At 41.1% G+C, this 22,392-nt stretch overlaps 2 long non-coding RNA genes across 2 annotated transcripts in view; both read left to right on the forward strand.

Moving 5' to 3' along the window:
* LOC117522921 overlaps positions 1 to 22,392 on the forward strand; it is a 1,044,039-nt gene that overhangs the window by 985,766 nt on the left and 35,881 nt on the right. The gene's annotated exons all lie outside the window — the stretch shown is intronic.
* Positions 3,698 to 11,919, forward strand: LOC117522922. The gene is made up of 3 exons (XR_004564375.1): positions 3,698 to 3,816; positions 9,469 to 9,473; positions 11,906 to 11,919. It is a non-coding gene; the product is annotated as an uncharacterized LOC117522922 (long non-coding RNA).

Consider the following 22,392-nt stretch of genomic DNA (forward strand, 5'->3'; position numbering starts at 1 on the left):
GATGTGACATAACAACCTTTCACATGTCGAGCATTTTGCAAAACCTTCAGACTGTCATCGGAGGATTTACTGTTTTCACCTTCCTGTATGTCTGTTGACAAAAGATCTGAAACACTGAAAACTTTTACCACCCAACAATGAACCCATCCGTCAGGTCAAACATTTTGGCAAATGCAAATGGAAAGGGGGAACATTTTGGATGTTCTACATTTCTACTCATGAACACAGAGTGGATAGCATAGCTCAGTAGAATAAGGAATTGGTCTGCCATTACGTAGACCTGCCTGGATTCAATTTCCGATCAAAGTTCTCAACCACATCCTTGGATAAACACTAGCACCAATGGGCCTTGGTGCCTTTATAGGACTTACTCTGGCTACTAATTCACAAGCACCTCAGTGGGTACCTCAGTGGAATAAGGAGTTTGGCAGCCAATATGTAAACCTGCCTGGGTTTAATTTCCGATCAAAGTTTTCAACCACATCCTTGGATAAACACCAGCACCAACAGGCCTCAGTGCCTTTATAGGTCTTACTCCGGCTATTAATTCACAAACACCTTAGTGGGTACCTCAGTGGAATAAGGAGTTTGGCAGCCAATATGTAGACCTGCCTGGGTTCAATTTCCAATCAAGCTTCCCATCTGTGTGTAATGGGACTTGGTGGACTTGGAAGCAATAGACCCATGGTTACTATTAGACATGGACAGCAGCTTTGTTCAGATTGTCAGTTCAAATAGGATTTGCTGCATATCTGATACAAATCTTAATGCACTGACTGACTGTTATATGTTACATTATATGTAGCAAGTGACCAGATCCAGATCCAGTAACCAACATTTCTCAAGCATACAGTTGTGCTCAAAAGTTTGCTTGCACTGTGCACAATTTCTCCAATCACAGCCACATAAGCCCATAACTTCTCCTGGGTTGTCTGGGTGTCTTGGTGGCTTTCCTCACTCTTGTACTTCTTGCACAGTCACTCAGTTTTTGAGAACTGTCTACTCCATGCAGATTTACCATAAAGTGCCATACTGTTTGTATTTCTTTGTAATTAATGTGAATAAAGTCCAAGACATATTCAGTGGCAGCTTTACCATCAGAGAGCCTCGTCCACAACTACCACAAAAGACTCCAAGCTGTCGTTGATGTTAAAGGAGGCAATACACAGTATTAAGAACAGGGGTATGTAAACTTTTGATCAGGGTCATTTGGGTAGTTCTCTTGTCATTTTGATTTAAAAAGAGGAAACACAGTTGTTTGACAGTAAATGGCTTCACCCAACCACTAACCATGAGTGAAAAAAAGTTTTTGTGTTGTCATTCATATTCTCTTAAAAATGGCCAAAAAAGCAAAAATTCTGCCGGGGTATGTAAACTTTTGAATGCAACTGTATGTGAGGTTTTGACTCACTGGGTGCAACATTGATAAAGGTTGGTTTCTCAGAATGCAAAAGATGGAGAACCACACCCTACTCTTCCTGGATCAGGCTCAAACCTTCTCAGTCGCCCCTCATGCCATTATTTTGACCTTGAGTGATCTTGGAGGTCACAATCAAGGTGACCTATGGTGGCTTAACTGCACATGGTTACCATCAGGCATGAAAAAAATGAACAGGAAGTCATATATTGGCTTTCAGAATATGCATGACATTTGACCATGACTAATCTTGAAGGTCACAATCAAGGTCGCTCAAGGTTTGCCAGATAACCCAATAGTTACTAGACATAGACAGGAAGCCATATGTGGGCTTGTAATATTCAACTTTGAATTTGACCTTGAGTGTCCTTGGAAATATTGAAGGTCAGACCCAGGTTTTTGTGATGATGCAGAATACACTTTACCTACAGATGCAACATCACTACTGCAGCGGGTTTTGCACTCGTGTCACGGTCCTTCCACCCAGATCATAAACTTTTTGTCACACTCCCTCTGGCAGGCGGCTGAGATCCATCAGGACCAAAACCTCAAGACCCGCAGCCAAACTAAGAAATAATGCCAGAGAGACCCCCACTTACACTGCCCATCCCCCCCACCTCCACCCCACTACCACAAAGTACTGATTGGTCATATGGTTTTGCACAGCCCCATTCCATTATGTTATATTTATTTAACAGTGAACACAGTTTTACTTCTTACAGAAGTGGTTTTTCTTTTCTTTTTCCTTATTATTCCAGATCAAATTCCTTTTATGTGGGAACTTACTTGGCAATAAATTCAATTCTGATTCTGATCTAGTTTAGAATCGAAAACAAGATGAATAAAAATATCTAAAGATGAATAAAGAGGAGTGAGGTGGAAGTCGGGGTCATGAATACTGAACTTATGAATATGCATCTTCATACTGGACCCAGTCTGTGTGAAAGACAATACAGACTCCAAACATTCGCTGGCCCCTCAAAACGCATTCAGCTCGGCCTCTTACAAAGACACAAATTTTCCGCTGAGGCCTCGTTAGAGACGGCACGGAGGGACGCTCAAGCACCCCTGAGTGTCCCTGAATCAGACAGACAGGAAGTTGTCTTGCGAGAGCCCCCATCCCCATGGCGATTCCCATGAATTCCCACAATTCCACCAGCCCGTTGGTTGGTTACTTATTCAGATATGCAGCCCCTTGAACACAGTCATAAAAGGGACAAGAGAGGGACCAAGAGTGAGACAGCGAGCTGGAAAAAAAAAATAAAATCATATTTCATTCACCTTCACAACATGACCCAGATAACAGCCGATTGGCCTTTTTAGTCGCAGCAAAATTTCCTTTGTGTCCAAAGTTACAAGAGCGAGAGAGAAACAAAAAGCCAAATGAAAAGCGGCTGCTTCAAAGGTTAATCCGTTACAAGTGAGATCAGAGCCTCACTTCTTTAAGAAACACGGCAAAATCTATCTTTTCTCTTTCCTTTCTCTTTTATGTCCGGCCATAAAGCAGGGGTTTTATGTACACTCCAATGGCTGAGGCTCACAGAACACGCATGCGAATGAGAGCGAACCACAGGGGACAGATATAGCTTCACAAACATATATGCACATAAAGAGAGGGAGAGAGATGAAGAGGACGAACAAAAACAAAAAAGGACATGATGCCGAGATGGAAAAGAGCCGGCTGAAAGAGAGACGGATGGAGAAAGAGTCTGGATGAGGAAAGTGGAAGTAAAGAAGCCTGGTGCTTTAATTGTAAAATCAGAGGGGAATGAGCACGGCAGAAATCTTAACGGATCTCATCTGAGAATGCGATTACAAGCCTGGTTCTGGCTGTGAGGAGCACGGCCACTTTTTTTTATTATTTCAGCCTTTAGTACCTGCTCAGAATCCCTGCCTCCTTAAAATCAGATTCTCAGGCTGCTGGACTCAAATGTGTGAAAATAAGGCTGTTCTCAGCTCTGCTTTAGCACATTCAAACATTTTTATTGTTTTTAAAAAATGTGTTTTTAAATGAAAAATAGAAATAATCAGAGGAGAGATCAATTGTTTGTTGATCAATTGTTTGTTGGTTGGTTGGTTTGTTCCACTAACTCATCTGAGGTGCTTGGGACAATTTACAAAAAAACTTTCTGTATGCATGTAATTTGGGTAATTGCCTTGAAGGGATTTGTTTCAGCAAAGGTCAAGGTCATTGGGGTCAAAGGTCAACAATTATATATATATATATATATATATATATATATATATATACACACACACTTATCGCCTAAATACATCCTTGTTATTTGATTGGTGGTTTGTATGTCACATGATATGGATTATTCGTACCAGTTGCCATTGTGTTCCATTTACCGTGCAATTTTGGTTCTATATGTTTTCTGCTATTGCATGCCGCCGCCGTGCTCACACTAGTGGCGACGGCGCTTAGCTTAAAGCCAAACAGAGGCTCGATACAGTGCCCAGACTTGTTGGGTAACAGACTGGGAAGACTGGATGTGCCACGGCGGCTCAAGAGCAAGGTGGGGGGGGGTGCCCTGAGAAATCAGTGTTTGCTGGAGGCAGGGATACATAGGCCGGGTTGGCCCCACCGCAGCTCGGGGTTGTGGGGGCCACTCTGGTACAGCATTTTAGGCGTTATATAAGCAAATAATGAATGTTTTTTCATTCATTCATTCAATGGAAAGAATATTTTATGAGGTGAAAGATGAAACGTTCCAGTCAATGAGGCTATCACCTCATGAAATCCATATACACGGATATTTTTTTATGGTAAAGGAGTGGGTGTTTATAAGATTTTAGCTTTTGCTTCTGCCTACACCCTTTCAGCCACACAAAACTGAAATTGTTTGTTTTTTTTTTAGTCTGTGTGTGTGCCAAATAAATTCATTCATTCATTCAAATATTCTTATCATTGCACTCATACACATTCATTATTTATATTTCTTTTTTTCCTACTTAGATGTCCACCAAACGTGGCACACATATGTGGATGGGTTCTGGAATTGCCCGTGTGAGCTCAATTTTACCCAAAGCCAGTCATTGTGTGGACCTGACCCTGTCAGATCTCAGAAGTTAAGCAGAGTGGGTCCTGGTTAGTATGTGGATGGGAGACCTCTTTGGCAGAACAGCCGCTGTGTGTTTCTACAGGCAAAACTGGAGTTGTGTCAGGAAGGGCATCCGGTGTAAAACTTGTGCCAAACTTGTGCCAGATCTGTGCTGGATCTGCTGTAGTGACCCCACTTGAGTGGGAGCAGCCAAAAGAACAACTTCAATTTTCACCAAACTTGAAAAACATAGCATGCAGGTAATGCCCAGGTGAGGTCAAATGTGCACAAGTTCAATCACTGGGGCCAAGGTCATGTCTGTTTGCTGGCTTACACCTTCTGGGTGCTTTCGCTGATTTCTACCAACATGGTATGTCAGTAAAGGGTGAATTCATTTTGACAAAGGTGGAGGTCGACGAATTTGATTTTCAACCAAAACTGGACCAAATGTAGCACACATTTCTAGATGTTATTGAAAAATACATGAAAATAATTAACTCGATTAGTTCCCTTCATTTTTTTAGTTTGTTTTATTATTAACTATAAAGAATTGTCAGCATTAATAACAATCTTTTAATTTTTTTATTATATTTTTAGAGTAATATTTCCAAGACTTTTTCTTTTCATGCATTTTTCTGTAGCATCATTATCGTTTTGTTCATTTTTCACAACTGTAAGTTATGCTTGTCAAGAGAAAATGCTGTCCTTCCCTCCTTCCATCCGGCAAAACCTTCCATGGTCTAAAACCAAGAACCATAAAACTCACATTAATACTGTGAGGTAAAAGAGCTGTCTGCCAAAAAAAAATGCATTTCTGACCATTCTAAATGCCTTTTTTTTTTAGTGAATTTTTGGTTTCAAGTAGGAAATATTCAGAAGCCCTGAAGTGCTTACACTGCCCGCTAGATGGCGACAAAAGCTGTTGGAAAAAATGTGCAGCAATGTGTCGACTGTTAATTCATTTTAGAAATTAACTTTTGGTGAAAATAAGATGGGCTGATTTTTTTCCCTCATCCTTATGGGCAATTTACTTTTTCCTATATACAACCCCTGGCAAAAATTATGGAATCACCGGCCTCGGAGGATGTTCATTCAGTTGTTTAATTTTGTAGAAAAAAAGCAGATCACAGACATGACACAAAACTAAAGTTATTTCAAATGGCAACTTTCTGGCTTTAAGAAACACTATAAGAAATCAAGAAAAAAAATTGTGGCAGTCAGTAACGGTTACTTTTTTAGACCAAGCAGAGGGAAAAAAATATGGAATCACTTAATTCTGAGGAAAGAATTATGGAATCATGAAAAACAAAAGAACGCTCCAACACATCACTAGTATTTTGTTGCACCACCTCTGGCTTTTATAACAGCTTGCAGTCTCTGAGGCATGGACTTAATGAGTGACAAACAGTACTCTTCATCAATCTGGCTCCAACTTTCTCTGATTGCTGTTGCCAGATCAGCTTTGCAGGTTGGAGCCTTGTCATGGACCATTTTCTTCAACTTCCACCAAAGATTTTCAATTGGATTAAGATCCGGACTATTTGCAGGCCATGACATTGACCCTATGTGTCTTTTTGCAAGGAATGTTTTCACAGTTTTTGCTCTATGGCAAGATGCATTATCATCTTGAAAAATGATTTCATCACCCCCAAACATCCTTTCAATGGGATAAGAAAAGTGTCCAAAATATCAACATAAACTTGTGCATTTATTGATGATGTAATGACAGCCATCTCCCCAGTGCCTTTACCTGACATGCAGCCCCATATCATCAATGACTGTGGAAATTTACATGTTCTCTTCAGGCAGTCATCTTTATAAATCTCATTGGAACGGCACCAAACAAAAGTTCCAGCATCATCACCTTGCCCAATGCAGATTCGAGATTCATCACTGAATATGACTTTCATCCAGTCATCCACAGTCCACGATTGCTTTTCCTTAGCCCATTGTAACCTTGTTTTTTTCTGTTTAGGTGTTAATGATGGCCTTCGTTTAGCTTTTCTGTATGTAAATCCCATTTCCTTTAGGCGGTTTCTTACAGTTCGGTCACAGACGTTGACTCCAGTTTCCTCCCATTCGTTCCTTATTTGTTTTGTTGTGCATTTTCGATTTTTGAGACATATTGCTTTAAGTTTTCTGTCTTGACGCTTTGATGTCTGCCTTGGTCTACCAGTATGTTTGCCTTTAACAACCTTCCCATGTTGTTTGTATTTGGTCCAGAGTTTAGACACAGCTGACTGTGAACAACCAACATCTTTTGCAACATTGCGTGATGATTTACCCTCTTTTAAGAATTTGATAATCCTCTCCTTTGTTTCAATTGACATCTCTCGTGTTGGAGCCATGATTCATGTCAAATCCACTTGGTGCAACAGCTCTCCAAGGTGTGATCACTCCTTTTTAGATGCAGACTAACGAGCAGATCTAATTTGATGCAGGTGTTAGTTTTGGGGATGAAAATTTACAGGGTGATTCCATAATTTATTCCTCAGAATTGAGTGATTCCATATTTTTTTCCCTCTGCTTGGTCTAAAAAAGTAACCGTTACTGACTGACACAGTTTTTTTTTTCCTGATTTCTTATAGTGTTTCTTAAAGCCAGAAAGTTGCCATTTTAAATGACTTTAGTTTTGTGTCATGTCTGTGATCTGCTTTTTTTCTACAAAATTAAACAACTGAATAAACATCCTCCGAGGCCGGTGATTCCATAATTTTTGCCAGAGGTTGTATATATAAATTTGTGCAGTTTCTTCATGCAATAAATGTCATGTCTGCTAGTCTAACAACTGATGTGAACAAGCTGTGTGCTTGATAATGTGTCCATGCTCATAAAATCTGCATTGGGAAGCACGTGTACAGAAACCAATAAAGACATTTGTAGAAAGACAATTTGGCAGAAAAGAATGTGCAGAAAACCTTGTTTTGCCGATGACTGGGAAACTAGGAAACGAGGTGCGTGCTTAATGATCTATTACTTATTCTATAACTCCTAATGATATAGAACTCTTGTTTTTGTCTGTATATTCATTAAACTTATTTGAAATGTGTGAATCATGTGTGCAATTGAACAGAATGCACAAAGCTGACACACATCTTAAAATCCCAAAAATTCCAAGACAAGTAATCTGGGAATCTTTTACAATAAAAATGCTTTTATATTTCCATATAAAAGAAAGGTTCCATAAAAAAGAAAGGTTCTTGCACTTCAAATGTCTGTACTTTTACATTAAAAAGAGCATCTCCATGTGAAATTTACAGCAGAGGACTGGTGAGCATATGAACTGACTTACCTGCAGGTTTGAGGGATGGAGTGATGAACAGAGGGAGAAGGAGGAAGGTATGAAGAGAGTGGGAGGAAGGAGAGATGCTGGAGGGAAGCAGGAGTCTGGAGTTAAATATTAATCCGTGGTGATTCATCTGCTGTGGACGCCTCCAGGCTCCTTCTGCACACTGCCAGCTGTTGGCCCCTGTCTCTTGGCCCTGGACCTGGATGTGAAAGGCTGGGCTACTGCCCAGAGTACCCGGGCATGAGCTTCCTTGGCTGAAGGAAAGGCGGAGCAGGCCAGGGCAGGTGGTAGACCTGGCTGAGAGTGTGTGTGTGTGTGTGTGTGTGTGTGTGTGTGTGTGTGTGTGTGTGTGTGTGTGTGTGTGTGTGTGTGTGTGTGTGTGTGTGTGTGTGTGTGTGTGTGTGTGTGTGTGTGTTTTCTGTTGCTGTATAACAGTGTTACAAGTGCTCCTACTGTGTCACACTCACAGTTGAAAATAAGATCTGGCACACAGAGTGCGAGAGCGGCCGGAGGAACCACGTCAAGCTGCTGTTCACTTTTTACGTGAGCTCAGAGACACAATTTCATATAAAATCACAGACAAGAGGGTGACTTCTGAAAACAAGTGTAATCTATAATGCAATCCAGATAAATTAATATAGTTTGATTAGTTTTTTCTTGATTTTGGATTATCTTGATGTCAAATGTGCACATCAAAAGAAAATAAATGTGACATTATGATTATTCTATATTCTACAATAATTGCTAATGTTGCCAATGCAGTATCATACTGGATTATATATATATATATATATATATATATATATATATATATATATATATATATATATATAAAATAAACCAAAAAAATAAATAAAAATTGATTTAGCTTCTTCTCTGCTGCACTGCATTAAAAGTCACATTTCTTTCCACAGCTTTCACAGCTCCTGTCATGTATCAAGCAGACATCCTTTCCCACCTTGCGCTCAGCAAAAATGGAAATAATCATTCCGAAATGCTCACTGAGCTGAGCCTGGGCGGAGCTAAGGTGGCTGGGAATCCAATGAGCTTCGGGGGAAAAGAAAAATACACTTCACGACTTTTGCAGAGTGGTGTAACACTATAAAAGCAAAGTTTTATTTGCCTCTCCTTTTCTCTGATCCAAAAAAATGATCTGATCTTTGACCAAAACTCTTGATCCAATCTGAACCATGAGTTTTGTGATCCCCTACTAGATGCTTCGTATGGCATGGAAAAACTCACGCATGCGCACGAGGGTTCAAGCATGTCTGACGTAAAAACATATGAATGAAATCCATATAGTTTTTGAAAAAAATAAAAAGGACCTATACTTTATTGACAGACCTCGTACATTGTCTCAGTCCTGCCCAGCTGTAAACGGGTACCAGAATGAGGTTGGGAACCAACCTAACCTGAGATGGACTAATGTCCCATCCAGGGGTCACCATTAACCTCATCCATTTCATGCTGCAAGAGACCAAGTGGTAGGAGATGGAGAAGGAGGAGTTGCAGGACCAAGGTGGTAAGTTATGTTCAGAATTTCCAAAACTTTTTACCTACATTATCTTCCATGCTGTACAGCACAGGTCAATTTCATCGGCAGGATTGCAGCAAGAAAAAAAGTGTAAACTCTTCCTGTGGACATGACTACAGTAGATCTTAATGCAAACCGTTATCACTCAGGTTGAAACAAATTGTGAAGAAGAAAACAGCCCAAGACAGCGTGTAATGAAGATACTCACAGGGTCAACTAGAACTATAAAGAGGTGAGTGAAAAGTGCTGTTTCTTCCAATTCTCAGCAGGTGTCCCTGGAGTTCTCCGAGCCTCGCCTCAAACTCCACCATTTGATGTGTTCCGGTCCTCACTTTAAAAGAAAGACAAAGGAGGTGAGGTGCGTTAGAGCCAAACGAAAAATAGAAATCTTCCTCAACCTGCTCCATGACAGAGAAAAGCTTGAGGAGTGTTGTCAGTATTCCCCACTCGTGCAGCGTAGCTGGAAAGTATTCACAGCGCTTTGATTTTCCACATTTTGTTATGTTACAGTCTTATTCTAAAATTGATGAAATTATTTTTTTCCCCTACATATTCTACACACAATATCCCATAATGATGATATGTTGAAAAAAGTAAGTCACCATAACGAAGATGTGAAAAATGATTTTGAGATTTTTGCAAATTTATTAAAAAAATAAGAAGAAGAAATCACACATACATACATATTCACAGCCTTTGCCATGAAGCTCAAAATTCATCTCAGTTCATCCTGTTTCCACTGATCATCCTTGAGACGTTTACAGCTTAATTGGAGTCCACATGGGGTTAAATTCAGTTGATTGGACATCATATGGAAAGACACACACCTGTCTCCATAGTTGACAGTGCATGTCACAGCACAAACCAAACATGAAGTCAAAGGAATTGTCTGTAGACCTCTGAGACAGGATTGTCTCAAGGCACAAATCTGAGGAAGGGCATAGAAACATTTCTGCTGCTTTGAACGTCCCAGTGAGCACAGTGGCCTCCATGTTCTGTAAATGGAAGATGTTCAGATCAATAGGACTCTTCCAAGAGCTGGCCGCACATCTACACTGAGCGATTGGGGGAGAAGGTCCTTAGTCAGGGAGGTGACCAAAAACCCGATGTTCACTCTGTCAGAGCTCCAGCATTCCTCTGTGGAGAGAGGAGAACCTTCCAGAAGGACAGCCATCTCTGTAGCAATCCACCAATCAGGCTGTATGGTACAGTGATCAGACAAAAGCCATTCCTTAGGAAAAGAGACGTGGCAGCCCACCTGGTGTTTGCCAAAACCACCTGAAGGACTCTCAGACCATGAGAAACAAAATTCACTGGTCTGATGAGACAAAGATTAAACTCTTTGGTGTGAATGCCAGGTGTCATGTTTGGAGGAAACCAAGCACTATCCCTACAGTGAAGCATGGTGGTGGCAGCATCATGCTGTGGGGATGTTTTTCAGTGGCAGGAACTGGGAGACTACTCAGGATTGAGGGAAAGATGAATGCAGCAATGTACAGAGACATCCTGGATGAAAACCGGCTCCAGAGCGCTCTTGACCTGAGTGGGGTAACGGTTCATCTTTCAGTGGGACAATGACCCTAAGCACACAGCCAGTATATCAAAGGAGTGGCTTCAGGACAACTCTGTGAATGACCTCAAGTGGCCCAGCCAGAACCCAGACTTGAATCCGATTGAACATCTCTGGAGAGATCTGAAAACGTCTGTGCACCGACGCTCCCCATCCAACCTGATGGAGCTTAAGAGGTGCTGCAAAGAGAAAAACTGCCTAAAGATAGGTGCACCAAGCATGTGGCATCATATTGAAGAAGACTTGAGGCTGTAATTGCTGCCAAAGGGGCATCAACAAAGTATTGAGCAAAGGGTATGAATACTTCAACCTAGTGTCACGTTTTTTTTTGTTTTGTTTTGTTTTTGTTGTTGTTTTGTTTTTTGTGCTCCCGTCATGAAATTATTCAAATTTTCATGACGGGGGTTCTTTTAACTCACTATTACTAACCCTACTCCCACCCCCAACCCTACACTGCACTGGTCTGTGAGGCACTACAACGGATAGAAATCTGAGAGGAGGAGTTGGTGTGAGAGGTGGTCGAGGTGGTCAACGAAGACAAACAACAGTAATATCTGATGAAATCAGAGCTACTGTGATTGACCATGTTCTTGTCCACAGTATGAGCATGAAGGAGCCCAGACAAAGGGTCCAACCAAACATCAATGGATTCACTGGGCCTCATGTATCAACGTTGCGTACGGCGATATTTGAGTGTATATGGGGTGTACGCCAAAACGGCTGCGCTACATGGCATTTATCAATGTGGTCGTTGGCGTACGCTGCGCTGAAAATATACACCAGGTCGAGAGGTGGCGTAAATTATACACCAAAATGAACCAGCGCTGGAATCCACATAAAAATGAAAATGATCAACATGATAAACAGTGCCATTATACAAATCAATGCATATGTTACATAAATAACACTTTCCTGATTATACTACATAATAATCAATACAAATCCCGCCTTTGCAGGATTGTTATGGAGCACGATCCTTGGCCACAGCGCTGACTGCAAAGAAAGCACTGCTCGCCTTTTTCTCCAGACTTCGAGCCTGGAGCCAGAGCAGCGCTGAGCTTAACATCATGTGGTGTAATCGTTTTAGACTATGAAATTGATAATAACAACTGTAGTTTCGTTATTCCCTTAAATCGCCCGTGCTGCAACCAGGTTTTGTCATCTCCATTCGGTTGTCACAATAAAATAAATACAGAAATACATTTAAAAAATAAAGAAATCTGACAGATTAGGTGTGTCTTATTAATTGAGCGAGCAAATATCCACGTCAAGAATTATTGACATGTGAAAAGAGAATACAGTGGTGCCTCGCTATAACGCGGTTCACCTGTCGTGGCCTCGGAGTCTCGCGGAGTGTTTAGTCCAATTTTGCATGCCTTTTTTTTTTTACAGTGTTCTGTGTTCTGTGTATCTGTTTATAAGAATGTTGTTGCCCAGAAGAGAAAAGAGCGCCAACAACTACTCATAACTGTGTTTGTCACATGGAAACAAACACTTGCTGCAGCGAGATGTGAGTGGAAAAGGCGCAGCGCCAGGACGCAGAGGCCCGATCTGTGAAATACTGGTGAGTCACTATTAATAATTTCTTATGTGTCCAACCTCGTTTGTTGATCGTTAAAATTAATTTGTTAGTTCTAAATGCCATCATAATTATTTATAGGAAAACGTTCTATTTTTATTTCTCAAACAAATGTTTGAGCCTGAAAACAGGTTGGTCTTATTTTCCTACTAAGGTTTGAACTTTGAGAGTGTTTACACATGAGAGAAAAGTGAGAAAATGTTCATGCCTGATTGAGAAAGTGTATAAACTGTGTAGTGAGGGGTTTTACAGCTTTGAAATGTCTATAATAATTGTAAAAAATAACGCTGACTACGTCGCGGTTTCGCGTATTACGGGCTATTTTTTAGAACGTAACTCCAGCGATTAATGAGGGACCACTGTAACACTTTATTGATTATATACTACAAAACAATTGATACGACGGCCGCTTATGATGCTATATTGGCACGCGTCGTGATTGGTGAAGGTCTTTTTCTTTGCCGGCTTCCCGGCTTCCATGTCGTAAAATGAGGGTGTGTCTGAAGCGGAGTCTGAATATTTATGGGCGTGTTTATTATAATTACGATCGTTTTCACCCGCCGCATTTATCAAGATCATGTCAGGCGAAGCGAGAAATGGGCAGGTGCACACTGCTTGATACATGTCACGGCAACTTTGGTGTATTTCAAGTTTACGCCGTAAATTTACGCCACAAGTGCGCAACATTGATACATGAGGCCCACTGTGTCCACCAGAATCCAAAGATTTAGAGAAGAGAACAGGTTTTATTATGTGCATATTATTATAAATCTCAGTGTTACCTGGCTAGTTTTCCCCTGTGGTAAATATTCTCTAGTGTTTTTTTTAGTTTGGCTCTTCTTCCATATTCATTTTGAGGAGCTTAACTTCCTGTTTGCGGTCTTGCTGTTTCGCAGGTCTTTGGCATCTAATGTATATTTGAATACTGGACAAACTCTGTGTGATGTGACCCATAGGCTTTCTTTTGAGACCTGGAAAAACTGTACCTAATGGGGCGTCATGTTGGCAGTGCTTATTCTGCCCATAAATGACTAAAGAGGTGAACCATGGATGCTTGACCTGGATGAATGAAGCCTGAACACTTGAATAAATGGACTGCATTTATATAGCACTTTTCCATCTGCATCAGACGCTCAAAGCACTTTACAAATACTGCCGCACATTCACCCCGATGTCAGGGTGCTGCCATACAAGGCGCTCAGTACTTGACCTTGCCCAAGGGCCTTTAGTGATTTTCCAGTCAGGCTGGGATCTTCTGGTCTTAAGACCAATGCCTTAACCACTAGACCATCACCTCCCCTGAGTTGAGGCCTCAAAGTGAGTTATCAAACAAGCGCAGCTAACAGGCCAACCTTGTTTGGGGTGTTTATTAAATCATATTTTTGGGCCTGGATGGTGACTTTCATAACTCGTTGCTTTGGTGTGAGCATTAAAAATGATGTCCTTCTTATTTCCTCAGTAATCATGGATTAAGTGTCTCTAATGTCATCAATGTACCAATAGCTGCTAAAAGTGCTAATGCTGTTAGCATACAACATTAAATAACATTCAACATAAATACCACAGTTGTCAATATTTTTAAATGTTTAAAATTTTCCCAACACAATGTATTGCAATATTTTTTCCACTGATTACAGCCAATTTCAGGCCCCAATTGGGTATCAGATTTTTTTATTTCTTTTTTTGTTTGTTTTTGTCTGAAATCATTGCCAATTGGTATCTACAATTGGTAATAGGTGCCAGCCTTAAAACTGTCTGTTGTTGACTCAAACTTTAGCTTTCTGATGGTCATGAAGCATTGTTTCTACGGAGCTCAGGTTGCCTAATACTCCAGAGGATTCAGGTTGAGGAAAATGGTTGTGAGGATGATTATACTTGTCCTGTACAGACTTATTTAATATTGTTGGAAAGCTGATCATCTCTCTGAACATCTTCGCACACATAAATCAACCAAGGCTGATGCCAACGCCTGTTTTTTCCCAGCAATTTCCTTTGGCTTTGACTATCTTTATTGCCATCTCTGGGGGATCACTTATGTCTTTAAGATGATGGAATAAATGTCTCAAACCCAAACTGTGTAGGAATGCAGGCCGAGCACAAGCTCCTAAACACAGCTGAATTTAGAGTTTTGGAAGTTTTTAAATAAAATCGAAAGCATTTTGAAATATACTTTGCTAAAAAGTCATACTGTTTTCTTCTGCAGTTGCTTTTCTGTAGTTCATTAACATTCACTAAAACAGCTGAGGTGAGTTTAAATCTTCTCTCCATTCATATGTGACATCATGCAACTCTTTTCCAGCGACATGTCAGAACTGCCAACTGTGTCATAACCTGTGATCATGTGCAACGCCACCCACTTTTACCTACTGGACAGGGGAAGGGGCCGAGGTGGAGGAGCGGGGTTGGGGTGGTGGGAGGTTACTACAGTGTCTTTGGGACAGAGAGAAAAAATTTGAGAGGAGAAGAAAGAGAAAACGCTGGGTCATGAATTATAGAGAAGATCACTTTCGTCTGAGTCCAGGGAGAGAGCGAGGGAGAGACCACGAGAGAGATTCACCCCCTTATTCTTCCATGGCCCGTCTGGTACGTGGGAAGCCACTGGGGAGAACGATTTATGGCCAATTGAAGCGGCAGCAACATCCCTCGGAAGGCAAAGACTGGAACCATAGCAACAATCCTAGCGGGGCATATTAATCCCCTGCTTTATGTAGTGCTAAGTGTACAATAGTAATCAGGATTGGAGCAGGCCCCACTGATCATTAAGGAAAAAGGCTATATAAAGAATTCATAATGGGATTAGCCCACGGCAAATGGAGAAAGACAGAGAGAGAGACAAGAGAGTGTGGGGGTTGATGTCTGGATGATGAGGACAGGGAGAAATGGGCAGAGGGAGGAAGGGAGGGAAGGGTGGCACATTGCTGGAATTAAATCACCCATCAAATTGCATGGAGGAATTTTAATTTACAGGTTAATGTCGTATTGTGTGACTAATCACAGCCAACTGGTTCGATGAAGCAGTAGAGAATCAGGCAAATCACAGCCTGCTGCAACAAATTGAAAATGCTGTGCATACGTGTTCCTGCTGAAAATATGTAGAGAAAAAAAATAATGTTTTAATCGCCACAGGGGACTATCCATTCTTAAGGCACCCTTCATCAGAGGGTGATGGATAACCCTCGTCAGATCAGGTTGGAAAACCCTCCCTAGTTGTAGCGCTTCAACCGCACATCCCTGAGAAGGTGGGATTAAACAACCTGTCCTCGCACACGTCTCATCATTGTGATCCAGTTTTCATTGCTACCGAAGTCTTGCACCCAGTTTAGGAGGGACAAAGAATGCACCCAGCCAACCTATGCCCAACTCATGCCAATAAGAATGGCGCATTTGTCAAAAGCATGAATTTTATAGCATGTACACACACTGGAATCAGAGCACATTTGGCATTAGGTGCAGCTCTGACTGATTGATTGGTTGGATGTTGGTTGGTTAATTGGTTCTTTGATTGACTGAACAAATGGTAAATACGACCACTGGACTTTAGAAGTACCTGGATGTTTAGTTCTATCATCACCATCTTTGTATGTTTGTCTTTGCATGTATGATATTGCTTTGTTTATTTGATTTTTTTGTTGTTGGCAGCATGGCCAAAGCAGATGGTCGCCCCTCTGAGTCTGGACTGCTTAAGGTTTCTTGCTTTAATAAAAAAAAAAAAATGCCTGTGTGATTTGGTGCTATATAAACAAACTGAATTGAACTTTTGATGAAATTCAGAATTTCACAGTCCTGACAGGAGTAGTGATTTGGAGTCTTGACTTGAATTGCATTATTTTGACTTCCTGTTGAAATTCTACATTCTGACTCCATTAGTTTGTGGCCCCGTTGACCTAGTTTGCAAGGTAGAACATTCATACTGATCCAATAGCAACCATGGGAGGAGTATTGATTTGGAGTTTTGACTTGATTTTCATGATTTCCACTTCATGTGGAAATTGTACATGGAAATTCAAAATTGTGACTCGATTAATTTGTGGCTCCAAGGGCCTAGTTTGCCTGGTTAAAAATTTAGAGCAATCGAAAGAGAAGTAGCATTTTGTCCCAGTATTATTAATTTATACTTTCCGGTGGAAACATGAATAGAAATTCAAAATTCCGACTCCATTAGTTTGTGACTCTGTGGGTTTAGATTGCAGAGTAGAAAACTGCAACTAATCCAAAATTACTCATTGGAGGATTAACTGATTGAAGTAAAAGTTGACGACAGCTAGGCAGACAATGGATGATGAAGGAGAATCAATCCAACTTCCAGTTCAATACCATCGCCCTTTGACACCAGGTTCAAACTTTCCCTCAATACCCGTCATGTCCCACAGGGTGACCAGAGGGTACTTAGATCTCAATGCTTGCCTCTCTTCCTCTCATCAGAAAAGAGGGATCTTTCCCCCATGCTTTAAGTATATAGGACTGTTGTATACTACAGAAAGCACTGGAAAACAGGATGTGACTGTCGTTACAGTTTAGGCCTTTAAGCCCCGTTTACACATAGACGGCTTTGTCGGCAGATAGTACATAGACCGAAGTTCGCAGTAGTTTCGGCTGTTTTCGCAGTGGAAAGGGGCGGAGCATTTCCCCGGCATTTTGACCGCCGTACTAGCCGCAAATACGCAGATAAAATGCCGCTAAATCCGCCGAATAAAGCGGCGTTTTGACGCCATAGCATCTGGCACATGTCAGGCAACGGGGGTTAATACCCAGTTCTATCCTTTACAATCGCAGGTTAAGACGCACGTGAGAACAGCGGTGTTCTGCTGCCGCCGATAATGCCCTGTGTACCGCTGGATTTATCCAGGCAAATCCTGCGTTACTCCAGGAACTTTTGCATATAGGCACCGCCCCCAGAGTATAATAGGCAGAAGCAGCAGGATTACATACCTCTGTCACTGCAGGGGGAGGGAGATCATCAGCCTTTTCTTCTCCTTCCTTTTTCCCCTCCTCAACGTGTTGCTCCGTCTCCACCACAGGGCTACCCTCTGCTTCTGAACCAGACCTCTTGGTAAGTCTTGCCGCTGCCAATTTTCTTTTAGGAGGCATGCTGGAGCTTCTCTGCAAAAATATCTGGAGCTGGCCATGAGTGAGAGGCTTGCATGCAGCACGCTAGCGTTTTTATACTGACCGCCGCCTATCGGCCGTTTGGAACACCATTAACCGGGAGGTGGCGTTTAGAACAGCGTACTGTCCACTAGCGCCGCCATTTTGTCTGCTTCTGTCGCCGGTTAAAATGCCCTTGAGGACACCGATGTGGGCTCTATCGAAGTAGATTAGGGATACAACACCGGCCGCCAATTATGGCAGTGTAAACTGCGGCACTACAGGAAGGGGCAGGATGAAACGGCGATTAAAAAGTATCAAACGCCGTTGTTCACATTGTCTCCGTCGTCACGCAAATTCTCTGGGAGCATTCCCGGAATTATTCAACATGTTGAATAATTTTTTTGACGATTCCCGGTAAAGCCGGAACTAAGCCATGCCCCCTAGTGCCGGCGTTAACAACGGCGTGTGATCCTTAAGACAGCCAAAAACTCTTCCAGGACGCTTCCGGGAGCTCTTACCGTCTATGTGTAAACGGGGCTTTACTGTTATGGAAAGGACCTGCTCCTGGACAGCACCCCAATATGGTGCAGTACATGTTGAAATCTCAAGATTGTGTTTACAACAATTACATCTTATAATGCAACAAACTGTTTGGCTGCGTACTCCCGCGAGCTACCAGGCTACAGGATGGTTACAATAGAAGCCTTATACACAGGATCTCTGTGCTATAAGCCAAGGTGAGTTTCTGTGATGAGGCTGTGTAGTCACTGACACTGCAGGTATTTATCTGAAGCTTCACTGATATGACAGAAACATGTGCATGTGGTTATTCACGTGTTTATTGTCCAGGTAGTGAGCATGGCTAACAGGTGGCCACTAGTAATATTATAAACTCTGCTGCTAGTTTTTGAAAACCAGAGTACAAAATAAACCTCACCAGAACACAGAGGCCTGTTTAGACTTTACATTCAGCTTCATCAACTAGTTTAAACATAGTAAAGCTAGTGGGTGTAAATAAATGCCTTCCAGACATCCACCTGTGCAGGTAATTCAGGCATATGTGGTGAAGAGGACACCTCAGGGCAGACCAAGAACATGCTGAAGGGGTTTGTATCTCAGCAAGCCAGAGGACGCCTCAGGATCCCCCTGGATCCAGGCTGAATGTGCCTGGAACAAAAACAAGGCCTGGGCCATTTTGTCTCAAGTTTTATCACGTGCAGTGCTGTGCAGAAGTTTACACACGGCTTTTTTTTTTTTTTGTCTTTAAACTATTTATAAATAACTAAAACCAAATTTATGACCACTTCATCTTCACAAGAATCTTTTTGTGATACTAAATCTTTTATGTGGCCTCTTACATTTTCTATGACGCACATTGGATTTAATTGATTTTTACAATAACTTTATTACTGAATCTAATCAGCAACTTTATGTTGTGTAACAGTCAGGCTGGAAAAAAAATATTGCAGTTGTTTATGTATATATATTTGATCATTTGTTTTTTAATTTGGTATTTGTTTCATTTCGTTCATGAAATTGAGAGATAAAAAGATCACATTTTACTTTTTGTTGGGGGGAACAGATGGTAGTAATGCTTGGACGTTTCCAGCTTAATGTTTTCATTCACAAATCAATAATGAAAAAGAAAAAAACATTTTACTCAAATGCCCAAAACATTTGCACGCTGTTGCACATCTGTCAAATGTATGAATGAATGAACGAACGTGTGGACAAAGAATGTCAAATTTATTTCCCACAAATCCTTTATTAAACATTTATAACAGTGACAAATTTATAACAGTGACAAATAAAATACTTACTCTTATCTTGAATGTGCAGTTATTTGTCAGAGCCAAACACAGAATATGAGAGCTCAGGTGATAATTATTTTTATTAATGGTTCATTTGTTGGGGTAAGTACACCTTAGTGTGATGACCACTGAGTGAAAAGGTTCAATCACCAGCTGTTCTTGAGCAAGACACTGACACTCACCCCCAAACTGGTCAACTCATATATCTTTCAGCAAGTGCAGAATTAATCAGAATTGATTAATTTATCAATTGAAAAATCCAGGCTCACAACTCAAACCTAGTTCCAAATATAGCTATTTTAGATCCAGTTTATCAATGGTCCAGAACTGTTTAAAACCACTTTTAAAGAGCTAATATCTAAAATATATTGTAAAATGCCCTGCCATCCTAGCTCAAATATGTCAAACACACAAAAAAAACAAGATCTGTTTCAAAAATACCTCATAATCCACTTTAATACTTGTGTCAAACAGTTTAAAACCATTTTATCCCAAACACAACAGAAACAGAGCAGTTCTCTCATCTTGATCCCCCTCAACAGCCACGCATTGAGTTCAGTAAGAAGTAATTCCATCCACTGCCTTGGCTCAGCTCGCTTTGGTAGCTCCTTCATCACTGCGGCAGACCAGGGGGAGGACTTTATTACAGCCACAGCTCGTTAGCTTGAGTGGTCTTAATGAAGCAGCGTGGTGATCAGACAGAAATCATGCTGCCGAGGCCCTGCGTCATTACACCAGCCTTTAATTACATTGATGTATGGCCAGGGCAGGCCTTGATACCACAAACTCACCAAGTCCAACCGACTTAAATATTGCACATTCTAATACACAGTCAAACTGGACTGCCTCAGACCCACTGAACACTTTTCCATACATTTCACCCTTTTATGAGTTCTTTCTTATCAAGATGAGAAAGCCTCTGAAACCACTTTTAGACTATTATTATAATACGTTGGGGGCCCTATTTCGATAATCTATAGATCACAGACTAAAGCTCATAGTGCAAATCCATTTGAAGCATGTCCAAATCCACATCGCTATTTACTCATTGTGAAATCTGAGCACAAACCAGAGTGCAGTGCACAAAGGGGTTGTACATCTTCATTTATTGACTGTATTGTTCAAAGTAAATGATGGTATGTTTTTCATGTACATATATTAAAAAAAATGGGTATGTCTTATGTTCAGGGACTATACGTTTATATGTCAATAAATCCAGAAAAAGGCATGGCACCAAATGCCTGTCAAATGAGTATGTCTATCAGGATGAAAGTGAAATGCCCACCATAACTATCTAACAATGCTAGAAGGCTGCATGATGGAGACAACCAATGACTGTGGTGAACAGAGCATAGCTCAAAAGCTGGGTAGGCAAACCTGAGGAGACGTTATGGTACAAACCTTAAGGTCATGGTGATAAATGCAGCATAGTCAAACAACTCTCAAGCAGCCAAGAAGGAAAAGAGGAAGAAGCAGGCAAAACAGACAAGGACAACAAAAAATTGTCAAGTGACATTCATTATTTGTCTTACTTCACAACTCATGTCATTTTTCATGCATTTTAGTTCTGCTTACTGTGCATTTTTGTCCCGTACATTTTACTCCACTGAATGACAAACTTTCATAAGAATGCATCCATAATATGAAGAAGCCAAGTCCAGTTTGCCATAAGTGATTAGTGTTCAAGGAGTATCTTCAGTAGCAGTAGAAGCACTGTCAAATAATAAACTAAACATGTTCTTGAAATTTTTTTTGCTGGATTGAGGAAAGCAGACGTCTGCTTGCAAATGTTCTCTTTCTGACACTGGGTAAGCTCAGTGCTATCTCGCTATCTGCTGGGCAGGGCCTTCTCTGTCTGCTGCTGTCAGTTTCCTGGTCCAGGAAGAAACACCTCTCTAATTTTAAGTAAAATATCAAAAGACACAAATCTATTTTAAAAAAATGTGAATTGAAATGAATGAGTATGTAATGAATGAAGGGGAAATTGTGTCCAAACATTTGACTGATAGTGTATATAGTGTATATATTTACTTTTTTAAGATATAGTCATAAATTGGGGCTACAGAAGCATCAACAAGAGTAAAACATTACAATTTTCCACAATCTTTCTTTCACTGGGCCCAAAATGATGATAGCTATATTAAGTCATGCTTCCCTACCTCCTTCATTATTCAAAACGAACAGAAATCATGTTATATAATGTGAGGGCAGAAGTTCTTATGAGATTTGGAAAGCTCAGCACTAGACATTCCCACTCTTTGTTAATTGGTTTTGCTTTTGAAGGGCCATCATTTTCTTTCGAGCCCATTAACCATAATGCTCCACAGTCCAGGATTAGTTCGCACAGACTGCTGGGCCGTTGTTAAATTCAATTTAACGGGGCACCCACCAGTGCTAATTATTGCTAACCCTGCTTATGTTAGTGTGATCAGTATTCCTGTGACAAGTTTATATAAAATCACCTTTCTGTCGTCATGTGGCTTTGTAGTTGCTTTGTTGAGTGTTTCAAGTTGAGTTTTGGTCCCTATAAGAGGTTTTTGTACCTCCTGTCATCTGCACTGGATCACCCAGGCTGTCACCACAGACATAGTGGTTTTATTTAATGATACTGGCAAATTTTCTCATCATTGTTATCCATTTGTGATTGTTGTCTCACATACACCCACACAAGAAGCAATGAGATCATTTTGTCTCCAAATAATTTGTTCTACCAGAAAAAGACTTCCGGAACAAGATCACTCAAAACTCTAACTCTTCCTGGGCAATCCCAAAGTGTTCCCAAGCCACCTGGCAAATATATTACCTCCAGGGTGACTTGGATCTTCCCTGGGGTCTCCTCCCAGCTGGATGCACCTGAAAGACACCCCCCCCCCTCCCCCAGACTTGCCAGAGCATTCTCACCAGATGCGATTCACAATGAAGAAGCAACGGCTCTACTCAGTGTCCCCACCAGATATTCAAGCTTCTCACCCTGTCCCTGACTCGGAGCCCAGACACCAGATTGAGGAACCTTGTTTCAGCTGCTGGTATCCGTGAACTTGTTCTTTTGGTCATTACCCA

Source organism: Thalassophryne amazonica, chromosome 13, assembly GCF_902500255.1.
Source record: "Thalassophryne amazonica chromosome 13, fThaAma1.1, whole genome shotgun sequence".
Classification (NCBI taxonomy): Eukaryota; Metazoa; Chordata; class Actinopteri; order Batrachoidiformes; family Batrachoididae; genus Thalassophryne; species Thalassophryne amazonica.